The following is an 11,624-nucleotide window of genomic DNA, read 5'->3' as shown; positions in this document are numbered from 1 at the left end:
CCACACTATCTACATTAATGTAACTTGTCATTGGTCATAGTTCTGTATAAGCTTTACAATAAAAACACGAGACAAAAAAATAAAGTTTGGGATTTTTTTATTATTATTTATAACATTTTAGTTTTAATTTTAACCACCCATCAAGGATTCACGATGGTTGCAATTCTTAATCCACGCTCACTAGGTCTAATTGACCCGCTATGACAGCACAAGGGTTAATCCGCGCTCACTGGGCCTAATTGGCCCGCTATGACAGCACGAAGGTTAAAAATGTCGATCCAGAGCAGGGGGGGTATTTCTGACCCATCAAGGATTCACGATGGTTGCAATTCTTAATCCACGCTCACTGGGTCTAATTGACCCGCTATAACAGCACGAGGGTCAATGTGAGGACAACAGGAGGGTTAATCACTGGGGACAGGGTGACCCCTGAGACATGGGATGTAGGTTTAATGTGAGGACAACAGGAGGGTTAAAATATAATACAGCTTTTTAAAAAAAAACTTACGGTCTCTAGGGCTCTCACGGTCAGATCTCCAACCTGGATTAAAAAAACAAAAAACGATTAATTATATTACAGAGGTAATGATTTAAAATAGAATACAGCATTTTAAAAAAAAAACTTACGGTCTCTGGGGCTCTTACGGTCAGATCTCCAGCTACCAGCGTCGGACCAGCTGCGTGCGCGACCTCGGCTGCTCCTCCTCCTCCTCCCCCTGCGTCTGCACCTGCTGTTGGAGCTGTCGCTCGAGCTGGACGATGAGGTGGTGCTGCTGCTGCTCGGTGACGGTCTTGCGTTTCTCCCACGCCGGATGCTTGTACCAGGGACGGTAGGCCTAATCTCTCTCTCTTCACTCGTGCTAGATGTGGACGGACCGGTTGATGGGTTTTGTGGATGCGGTCCTGTTAAGGAGGTGTTAAGACCGGCCGAGGGTTCTGCATTTGGAGTAACAACGAAGTCTGATTCTTGGGCTAGCGTAGGGACATCTTCCGGTAGTATATTTTCTCTGACGGCTGTATCAGCGGCGGTGAGCGGTCCCGCGGGTGAGGGGAGGGGAGTAGGGGGGTAGGGGTCCGCTTTTGACAGAAAACATCAAATCAAATCAAATTTTATTTGTATAGCCCAAATTCACAAATCACAGTTTGCCTCAGAGGGCTTTACAATCTGTACAGAGACGACACCCTCTGTCCTTCGACCCTCGATTCGAGTGAGGAAAAACTTGCCCCCAAAAAAACCCTTTCAACAGGGAAAAAATGCGGAAGAAACCTCAGGAAGAGCCACAGAGGAGGGATCCCTCTCCCAGGACGGACAGACGTGCAATAGATGTCGCATGTACAGAGCAGATCAACGAGATCACAATGTATACAATTATAATAGATGGTTGACAGGAATGAAAGTACATAAAGAGGTATTAAAGCAATAATAATGAAATGCACATAATGGAAATGTTACTACTAGTAATAACAGTAGTAGTGGTTAATGGTAAGGATAGTATGTAGTAATGCATTACAATAATAGTAGTGAAACGTATGTAACAGAGATATGACTAATATTAGCAACAGTAGTGGTGGGTGTCAGGCAGGGCCATGGCAGTAGGCGCATCCACGATCCACGACCCGGGCGCGGCCAGGATCCATGAGAGCCTGTAGGACTAGAAAGCACAAGGACTCCGGGGAAGAAGTGAAGTCAGTGACATGCAGAGATGGGGCATGTATACAGGCATAATGTATACAGATGGAGAGGAGAGGAGGAGAGAGAAGCTCAGTGTATCATTTGTCCCCCGGACTGGGCCTATAGCAGCATAACTAAGAGCTGGTCCAAGACAGGCCTGGGCCAGCCCTAACTATAAGCTATATCAAAAAGGAAGGTCTTAAGTCTACTCTTAAAGGTAGAGAGGGTGTCCGCCTCCCGGACCAAAACAGGAAGATGGTTCCACAGAAGAGGAGCTTGATAACTGAAGGCTCTGGCTCCCATTCTGCTTTTGGAGACTTTAGGAACTACAAGTAATCCTGCGTTCTGGGAGCGTAATGCTCTAGTTGGGTAATAGGGTAGTATGAGCTCCTGGAGATATGATGGTGCCTGACCATTAACAGCTTTGTAAGTGAGGAGAATGATTTTAAACTCTATTCTTGATTTTACAGGGAGCCAGTGCAGAGAGGCCAATACAGGAGTAATATGATCTCTTTTCTTTGTTCCTGTCAGTACACGTGCTGCAGCATTCTGGACCAGCTGGAGACTCTTTAGAGACTTGTTAGGGCAGCCTGATAATAGAGAATTACAATAGTCCAGCCTGGAAGTAACAAATGCATGGACTAGCTTTTCTGCGTCTTTTTAAGACAGGATGGGCCTGATTTTTGCAATGTTATGTAGATGAAAAAATGCAGACCTTGAAATTTGTTTTATGTGGGAGTTGAAGGACATATCTTGATCAAAGATAACTCCCAGATTCCTGACGGTGGTGCTGGAGGCCAAGTTAATGCCATCCAAACTAGCTATATCATTAGATAATGCATCTCTAAGGTGTTTAGGACCATGTACTATAACTTCGGTTTTATCTGAATTTAACAGCAGAAAATTGCAGGTCATCCAGATCTTAATGTCCTTGAGACATGCATGGAGTTTAGTTAGCTGATTAGTTTCATCTGGCTTTATTGATGAGTATAACTGGGTATCATCTGCGTAACAATGAAAGTTTATGGAGTGTTTCCGAATTATATTTCCTAGAGGGAGCATATATAAGGTGAATAGTATGGGTCCAAGCACGGAGCCTTGAGGAACACCATGACTAACCTTGGTATACAGGGATGACTCATCATTAACATGTACAAACTGAAATCGATCCGATAAATAGGACTTAAACCAGTTTAATGCGGGTCCTTTAATGCCAATTAAGTGTTCCAGTCTCAGTAGTAGAATGTGATGATCAATGGTATCAAATGCAGCACTAAAGATCTAGCAAGACCAGGACAGAGACAAGTCCTTTGTCAGAAGCGATTAGGAGGTCATTTGTAACTTTCACCAGTGCGTCTCTGTGCTATGATGTGCTCTAAAACCTGATTGAAAATCCTCATATAAACTATTGTTATGAAGAAAGTCACATAGCTGGTTGGCGACTGCTTTCTCAAGGATCTTGGAGAGGAAAGGGAGGTTGGATATAGGTCTATAGTTGGCTAAAGCTTCTGGATCAAGATTAGGCTTTTTAAGAAGCGGTCTAATTACAGCTAGATTAAAGGACTGTGGTACGTATCCTGTTAATAGAGACAGGTTGATCATTTGTAGTAGAGATGAGCTAATTAAAGGTAAAGTTTCTTTCAGCAACCTAGTTGGGATTGGGTCTAGGAGACAAGTTGTTGGTCTAGATGAAGAAATCATCAAAGTTAGTTGGTGGAGGTCAATGGGAGAGAAGCAGTCTAAATATAAGTCAGAATTTACAACTGTTTCTGAGGTTCCTGTGTTTAAAGATACAATAGTGCCAGTTGAGGGCAAGCAATGATGGATTTTGTCTCTAATAGTTAAAATCTTATCATTAAAGAAGCTCATGAAGTCATTACTACTGAGCGTTGTAGGGATACATGGTTCAGTAGAGCTGTGACTTTCTGTCAGCCTGGCTACAGTGCTGAAAAGAAACCTGGTGTTGTTTTTATTCTCCTCTTTTAATGACGAGTAAAAGATAAATAAAAAAACTTAAAAAATTACACACTGGAATTTGCGGTAATATGAAATAGAGAGAGAGAGAGGGAGAGAGAGAGAAGTCTTTTTTATAACAATTTTCCTCGCTCGAGTTTGCTTTTTGTCAAAGTATAAACTCTCAGGAGTTTGCCTATTGCTCAATGCTCATTACAGCTTGTAACCCTGAAAAGGGTGGTGAACTTTGACCTAGCAGTTAAATAGGACAAAATCATCAGTCAGGGGCCATTTTCCTCGTTCGAGTTTGCTTTTTGTTCAATGCTCATTACAACTTGTAACCTGAAAAGGCTGGTGGCTTTTTACCTAGCAGTTAATTAGGACAAAATCATCAGTCAGGGGCCTATTTCCTCATTCGAGTTTGCCTATTGTTCATTGCTCATTACAACTTGTAACCCTGAAAAGGGTGGTGGCTTTTTACCTAGCAGATAATTAGGACAAAATCAGCTCTGATCTACTGGGCGGTAAGGCAGAGAGAGAGAGAGAGAGAGAGAGAGAGAGAGAGAAAAGGGAAGGAGATTCAGAACTTTTTGTATAATACAGACATTAAGCCTACAAATCTTCATTCTTCATCACATCTAGAGAGATGTTTTACCTCTTTTGCCTCCGTTTGAGTTGCAATGTGTCTTGTCGACATTTTATTTTATTTGGTTAAAATACTTCTTGCTTTCTTGAAAACTTTACTTTCTTAAAAACCAAAGGACTGATGACATCACCTCCCTCTCTCCCCTCCCCGCGAGTGAAATGGCCACTTTGAAGTAGTACCTACTGTACAGCTTCCCCCTGCAAGACAGCACCATGTGTCCAAATCTTTGAAATCTGAACCACAGGGGCAATCAATGATAATTCTTTACTTGATTAGATATGCAACCAATAAATACTCTTTCTGGAAGTACCTTACCAGTGAATCTGATCAGCACAGGAGCATTCGGGTTTCCCCTAGTTTAAAATCGCTTAGAGATTTGGCCACGTGAGAACTTGAGCATCCAATCCATCACCAATTGATTTAAGCGACTCAGCCACTCTCACAGGGTTTACAGCTCTAAAATCTCCTGCAACTTTATTCTTTACAGTTGAACGCAACTGTGTACTCCATTGGAGCATTTGAAACTTTCATGATCTTATTTACAGTTTTCTATAAGGATGTTTTCTGCCTCTCCCTCTTCCCTGTTGTAATCTCTCTGGGCCAATTGCCAAATCTCTTTCCTAAATTTTCTTTACTACCCGTATTACACCACCACTATCTCCAGAGGCCAAAGCCATGCCCCGATATTGTAGACAACACAACCAACACTGTTTCTACTTAACCTGTTCAGACAAGCAGAAGAAATAAGGCACTGACCACTTGAGTTTTGAAACTATATCATTTACATGTCACCAGTACTGCACAACAAGAATTAGCTTGTGAATATTGCTACCAAAAGTTCCCCATTTCCTTTAACAATAAATGAAAGACCACACTGCAAGTCAATTAAAATACTTAAAACAATGGCTCACCCCTTCTGACTCAGATTCACACTGGATAGAAACTGAACAGGCATTATGTGATAACATTAATTTATCCGATCTCCCTTTTATCAGTAACTCATTCAAACATAACATCTGCTTCCAGAACATCACCATAGCCTCATCTCTGACAGCTTGGTGGAACACCCACCTCAGTAAAGGCTGTACAGTTACACCATCCCCCCGCTCACCAATCTGGAACAGCCCAAATTTCACAATAAACAGGAAACCACTGCACTTCACACTATGGAAAGTAAAAGGCATCACACACTTACATCATATCACCCAGGACTCCAAAATAATAAACTTTCAACACCTAATCCAGAAGTTCAGCATTGGGAACAATCAATACCTCCAATACCTCCAATTGAAATCCACTATCCTCCCAAAACTGAATAGTACACCTAATGCCAAAACTCAAGATATTGTTATAAAAGACTTCCCAAACATCCCCGGACCCCATAAATTATTCTCCAGAATATACACATTCTTATATAGCACAGAAACATCAACCTCCCTCCCAGTTACTAAGTGGGAACAGGATCTTAGCATCAGTCCCAATGCCGACTTCTGGACTCAGATCAGCAAGAACACCTTCTTTCACTGTAACACCCCAAACCTACAACTCATCCAATTCAAGGTCATGCACAGATATCACTACATGGGTGAAAGACTACGAAAAATGGGTTTCACCACAACAGATCAATGTACTCACTGCACGCAGGGCACCACAGACACTTACATGCATGCATTCTGGCACTGCACTCCAGTCAAACAATTCTGGATTCAAATCACTACTCATCTATCTCACATACTGGGCTGCCACATCCCCACATCCCCCCTGCTATGCATCCTGGGAGACTTATCAACAATAAAATTTAACCACCACACCAAAACAACATTGTTCACAGCCCTAATCATCGCCACGAAGACAATCCTCCTACACTGGAAAGCTAGAAACCAATTAAACATTCCACAATGGAACCTGTTAATAGATCACATAACATTTGAAAAAATGGTTGCTTCTCTGAATAACAACAGTAACCATTTCAATAAAACCTGGTCCACATTTGCAAACAAACTGACCTCTGCATTTGGCTGACTTCCTTACCTCAACATGTTTTCCCCACTTCTAACCCCAATCAGCTGAAACTCTTTACATGTAGCTAATCATTCATTTAAGCAATCGTCCAAACATCCTGCACATATGCACACACACTCATGCACAAACACATACATACCATTCACGACTTTTCTTTTGTGGTAATATGATTATCATCATGGCAATCTTTTTAAAAAAAATTTTTTTTACATATACTGTATACATAATTTTCTTTCTTGTTTTTCCTCTATCTGCTTCTTTCCTTTTCTTCTGATAAACTATTATCATTTCTATTTATTTATTATTATTATTATTTTATTATTTATTTTTTGACTTCTAACTTAGTCACATAACATATATACTGTTATAGCCTACTACATGAGATTATGTTTACACTGCTCTCTATCCTTCTCTGTTTCTATTTCCCTTGTTATTAATATTATTGCTATAGCCAATTACAAGAAGAAGGGAGGGTGAGGGTGAGTAATTTTTTATGAATGATTATAATTTGCCAATAATTTAATATTATCGACTTTATTATTAATATTAATACCATATACAGGCTGGGTCCCGGGTCCCGGCTATGCTCTGTGGGTTCGGTGGCGGCCTGGGGTCTCCCTAGCCTCAGGACTCTCCTCTCGCCTCAGCTCTCGGCCGGTTTGAAAAAAACACCAACCCCTCCTGTTTTTTTTTAATGCACCACAAGCCCTCTGTTTTTAATGCAATGTAAATGTAAAGAGAGAGGGGCAAAAGGGCTGTGCCGCTGGTGATCTGGGGGAGGGAGGATGACGAGGGTCTGTGGGGTTGGGTGGCCGCTGGCCGCCCCCGCCCGTAGGGTTGCTGGGTTACGCGACACCCTGCAAACTTAAATTTATTAAACCTATCTAATCTAATCTAACACTTGCAATTTCCTACAGCCCTACTCTTTCCCCTCTTCCACACTCCTTCTACCCCATACTTTCAACAATTTACTATTGTTATTGTTGTTATTGGTTCTGTGATGCTTATATAAATGTGGAATTATTCTTATCATTTCTATCCTCATAACTATTACTACAGGTATCACCTTCATAACTATTATTATTATTACTATTATTTCATCATTGTAACTGTTGTCACTACTACTATACTACAGTATATACCAGATTATAGGCCTTTTATTAATTTGTATGATTACTATTACCACATTACTCCTCAACACAACACACACACACACACACACACACACACACACACACACACACACACACACTCAAACACTTTTGTTGCTGTTGTTTCCCCTCTTTTTATTTATTTATTTTAATTTTATTTATTTTTTCTCTCTCTTTTCTCTTTTTGCTTGTTATTTTTGTCTCTTGTCAGTGATTTTGTCCACTATATGGTGTCACTTGTCTTGTTCAACTTCACAATAAAAAAAAAAAAAAAAAATAAATAAATGAAAGGAGATAGAGCAAGGTGATGGTAAAAATGTTCACAAATAGATTAATATATGTCCTTGAAACTTGTAATTTTTTGGTGAATTATCAAAATGTGTTTAGAATATGAAGAAACAATGATAATTGAAATCTTTCAAAAAAGTTGACCACTGTTTTGGGGAGTCCTTGTTTGCAGACAAAGAAGGAGAGAGAAAATATTGTGCATCTGTTCTCACAAACTCAGAAGGCCTTGGACCAGGTTGTTCAGTGAGTAGACAAGTAGAAAAAAAATTCCAGTTCTAAATCTTTCAATGTATAGTTGTCCATTAGAAAGGGTCAAGGTCTTCACATTTCTGTGTGTGTGGATGGAAGAATAGGTAACATGGAAAACTTGAATAGATAAAATAATCTGTGTGAGAAACATTCTCTTTACTATAGCAGAAAAGGAACCAACAAAGCCCCCACACATCTGATAATTTGTCTGTTTTCACATTTGATCGATTAGCAATTTTGTGGGCCATGTGGTGCATTGAGCAGGTCAAATCGCCTAAAAGTATCATCTGTTCAGATTCAGCAGCTACCTTGTCAGCTTTGAGAGATAGGAATTCAGCAGCATTACCCTGACCTGGCTCAGGAGATTTTGTGCTGTTGCATGTTGAATTTTTGTGGATACCTGGGCACTCAGGGATTGAGGGCAATGAAATGTCTGATGATCTGGCAAAGGCGTCTCTTTTAAGACAAACTGTGGATCTGAAAGTCTTGTTGGGAAAAGGCGAATGCTTAAGCATTTGCAAAGAAAAGTTTAGTGGCAAAAAGGGGCAGTTCTAAAATTTCTACACGAAACCAACCTGTATTCAAAGATATACTGTAAGTTAGGTACCTACTCCCTGACTGTGGAGGACAGCATTACACTCTACAGTGTACAGCCTGCTGGAAAATTATTGTAGTGCACTTTTCAAAAGCAACAAACCAAACCAACACACTCAGATAGAGCCTATTTCCAGATAGATAGAGACTATCTGTAACCCATGTTTAGACAACAGGATCTTGAAATTGTTAGATTTTGTTTTTGCGACTGCAGCTTGCAGGATGTGTACGTCATCATGTAAGAAAAGTCAACAGTGATTACAAGGTGAAATAAAAGCAAATAATCAATGTTACCAGGGTAACGCTACTTTTTAAAGTAACTTGTTACATTAAGATTACTGCCATTGAAAATTAACTTATGTTACTTCATTATCTACTGAGAAAAGTAACGCTTTAGAGTACTTTAGAGTTACCAACAATTATGGTTAAACCCCTTTGCAACTCATTGCACACATCGGTTATATTGTCCAGACGGCGTGTAGCCAACTTTTCATGAACCTTTGAATGTATTGACTTTACCGTTATTTTGTAGCCTTCTTTATGGCACACAATCGGTAACTCCACAGACCCTAATAATGGGAATGACAGACGCGATATAACATTTACACTTCTTTAGCTCTTTATTTCAATCTGACAGCAAACTGGGCAGTATTAAGCTGGGCAAACAGTGTACGGTTTTAAAAATGTTGTTGTTAATTCCAACTCATACTGTACGAGTAAATCGTCTGCGATGTAAAGCCAAAAGCTCACGATTAATGTGCTCACACTGTACAGTCCGATCGTCAACCCACGACCTGAGAGCTCACACTGTAAGTGTAAAAACAGCTTGTCATCCCCTTCAGACCATTCTGGCTATTGACAGTTGTCAATAATGATTAGTTTGAAAGCTCCGCGGTATTAGCAACAATGCCAGCCAGGCAGAATCATACGTTTTTTTTATAATCTGTGCAATCATGTGTGCCGAAACATATGGACATAGGATGGCTCAGAAGATGTGACAGTATGGCCTGTCCATTTTGCAGAGGACTGGAGGTTTCTGAATTTTAGGTTGGTTACTTTTACTGTTGTTAACTTGATAGCTAACGTTGTGCAGTTGCTACTGGCCATAAACTGCACTTCCTGTTTTGACTACTTGTTGCAAACATTAGTTGCAAAATGAACTCAAATTTTACCAGCCACTCAATAGATTCCAAATGTGTGGTGTAATGTTATCAGTTTGTCATTTGATCTTTCATGATGTCATGGGGTGGGCTCTGTTTTGGTGCCAGGTCACAGGCTAGCAAGTGTTAGATCCGGAGTATACCCCTGTCCAGGAGGTACTGGACCAGCTCTCCGTCATAAAAGGTTCGGTCCCTAAACCTACAAGGTGTTACTTTAAAATGGGATTAAATAGGGACTGCTTAAGCTGGTAGCGAGGAGACTCGCCTAGCTTCTCACTGCCTACATCCGAAAGTCTACCCTGCTACCTCTGGCTTGGCACCTGACATGAATAGCCCTTGAGTCAGATACAGCCACCAGCCACGCCCATTAACAACGGCTCTCCTCTTGAGTAGAGCACTTGGTGTGGTGCTAGGATGAATTTCAGGGGCTTTTTGTAAACCCTAAGGGACTGTTTCAATTTGGTAGGCTAGAGTAACCATTAAGAACTTTTAAGATATTTTACAAACTTATCACATACTTTTTACTTCCATCAAAGAATCATAAAATCAATGTCCACAACTTCTACTTTAACTACAGTTGAAGGTTTATCACAAAGTTTTAGCAAGGGCAAAGCATACAGCTCAAACTTATATCAATTACTATCAATCATTATCAAGAATATCTATTGATAAAGATCACATATCAGCATAAAATAAAGATTAATCTAAAAGCTGAGGCTGGTCAAAATATTAAGATGTAGTAGAGATTGAGAGGGTCAGGTCATGGGGTTACACCCCGCTTTTCCGAAACCCCGCTGTTCCGAAAATAGACTTCCATTCATCATAATGGCGTGGTTTCGCATTTTTTCTAAAGACCCCACTATTCCGAAAAGGCTATTGTGGTACCCCTGACCCTAACCCCTAACCCTAACCATATTGGGAAGTAATTGGAAGTTGAAAGTCGGATTCGGAACAGCGGTGTGTCGGAGTGGGGTGTGTCGGGATGGAGGGGTTTCGCAATGGAGGTGTTTTGGAATGTCAGGCTGTTCCAGGTCATGGATCCAGTATGCCTTTTCCCTTCCTGCTGAAAGTCCAAGTCCTAGCGGGAATTCACGACCCCGCCCAAGGTCTGCAAATTTCCCCGAAGTCCAAACTTCATGCTAGCAGAGTCCAAATTACACTCCACAGTTGGTTGGTAAAAATGGTTCATCCTCTTTGTGCTCTGTTATCCTTGGATCCAACTGCGAATCTCTTGAAGTCCATTCTGCGCTGATAGGCTGCTCACATACTCCGTTTTGTAGGTAAATCCTAGGAGAGTGGAGGAAGAACATCGTCTCCTCAGTTGCTATGTTTTTTATACTCTTTCAGCTGGCCGTCTATTGCTTAGGAGGGAGACTTTGCTTACTTCCTCTTACGGCCGTGCAGCCACTTCCAGTAGCAAGATGACGTACTGGTCAACTGTTATTCCTTTTTTTTTGCAAACTCATTGTGAAATCTCGATCTTTAACCCCACTTCAGCTTGTATATTACTTTTGTCTGACTAATCTCTTCATTCAATTTTGTAACTGTATCTCTTTTTTTTTCAACTTCATTGTAACTCCATTGTAATCATGACACCAACCATTACACATCTGATTATTACTACAATACGCTAATAGTAGAGCTCTTGTATATTTCTTGATCACTTGTTAGAACTAGGTATAATGTCCTTTTACTTGCCGATAGTATATGGCCGGTGTGTAGAGATCTCAACTCTTTTGACACGAGCGAGGGGCAAGATGACTGTTAACAGCTCTGTTAATGGAGAGACGCATGTGAGCCTCGGTGCTCACAGGAAGGGCAGGAAGGAGGCAACAGCGTGGGATGAAGATGATGACAGTTTTATTTACCAGCCGGCAGACACAAAAACA

The sequence above is a fragment of the Pagrus pagrus genome (genome assembly GCF_965226575.1).
Source record: "Pagrus pagrus genome assembly, chromosome: 4".
NCBI classification, from domain to species: domain Eukaryota; kingdom Metazoa; phylum Chordata; class Actinopteri; order Spariformes; family Sparidae; genus Pagrus; species Pagrus pagrus.
This window is presented reverse-complemented; position numbering follows the sequence as displayed.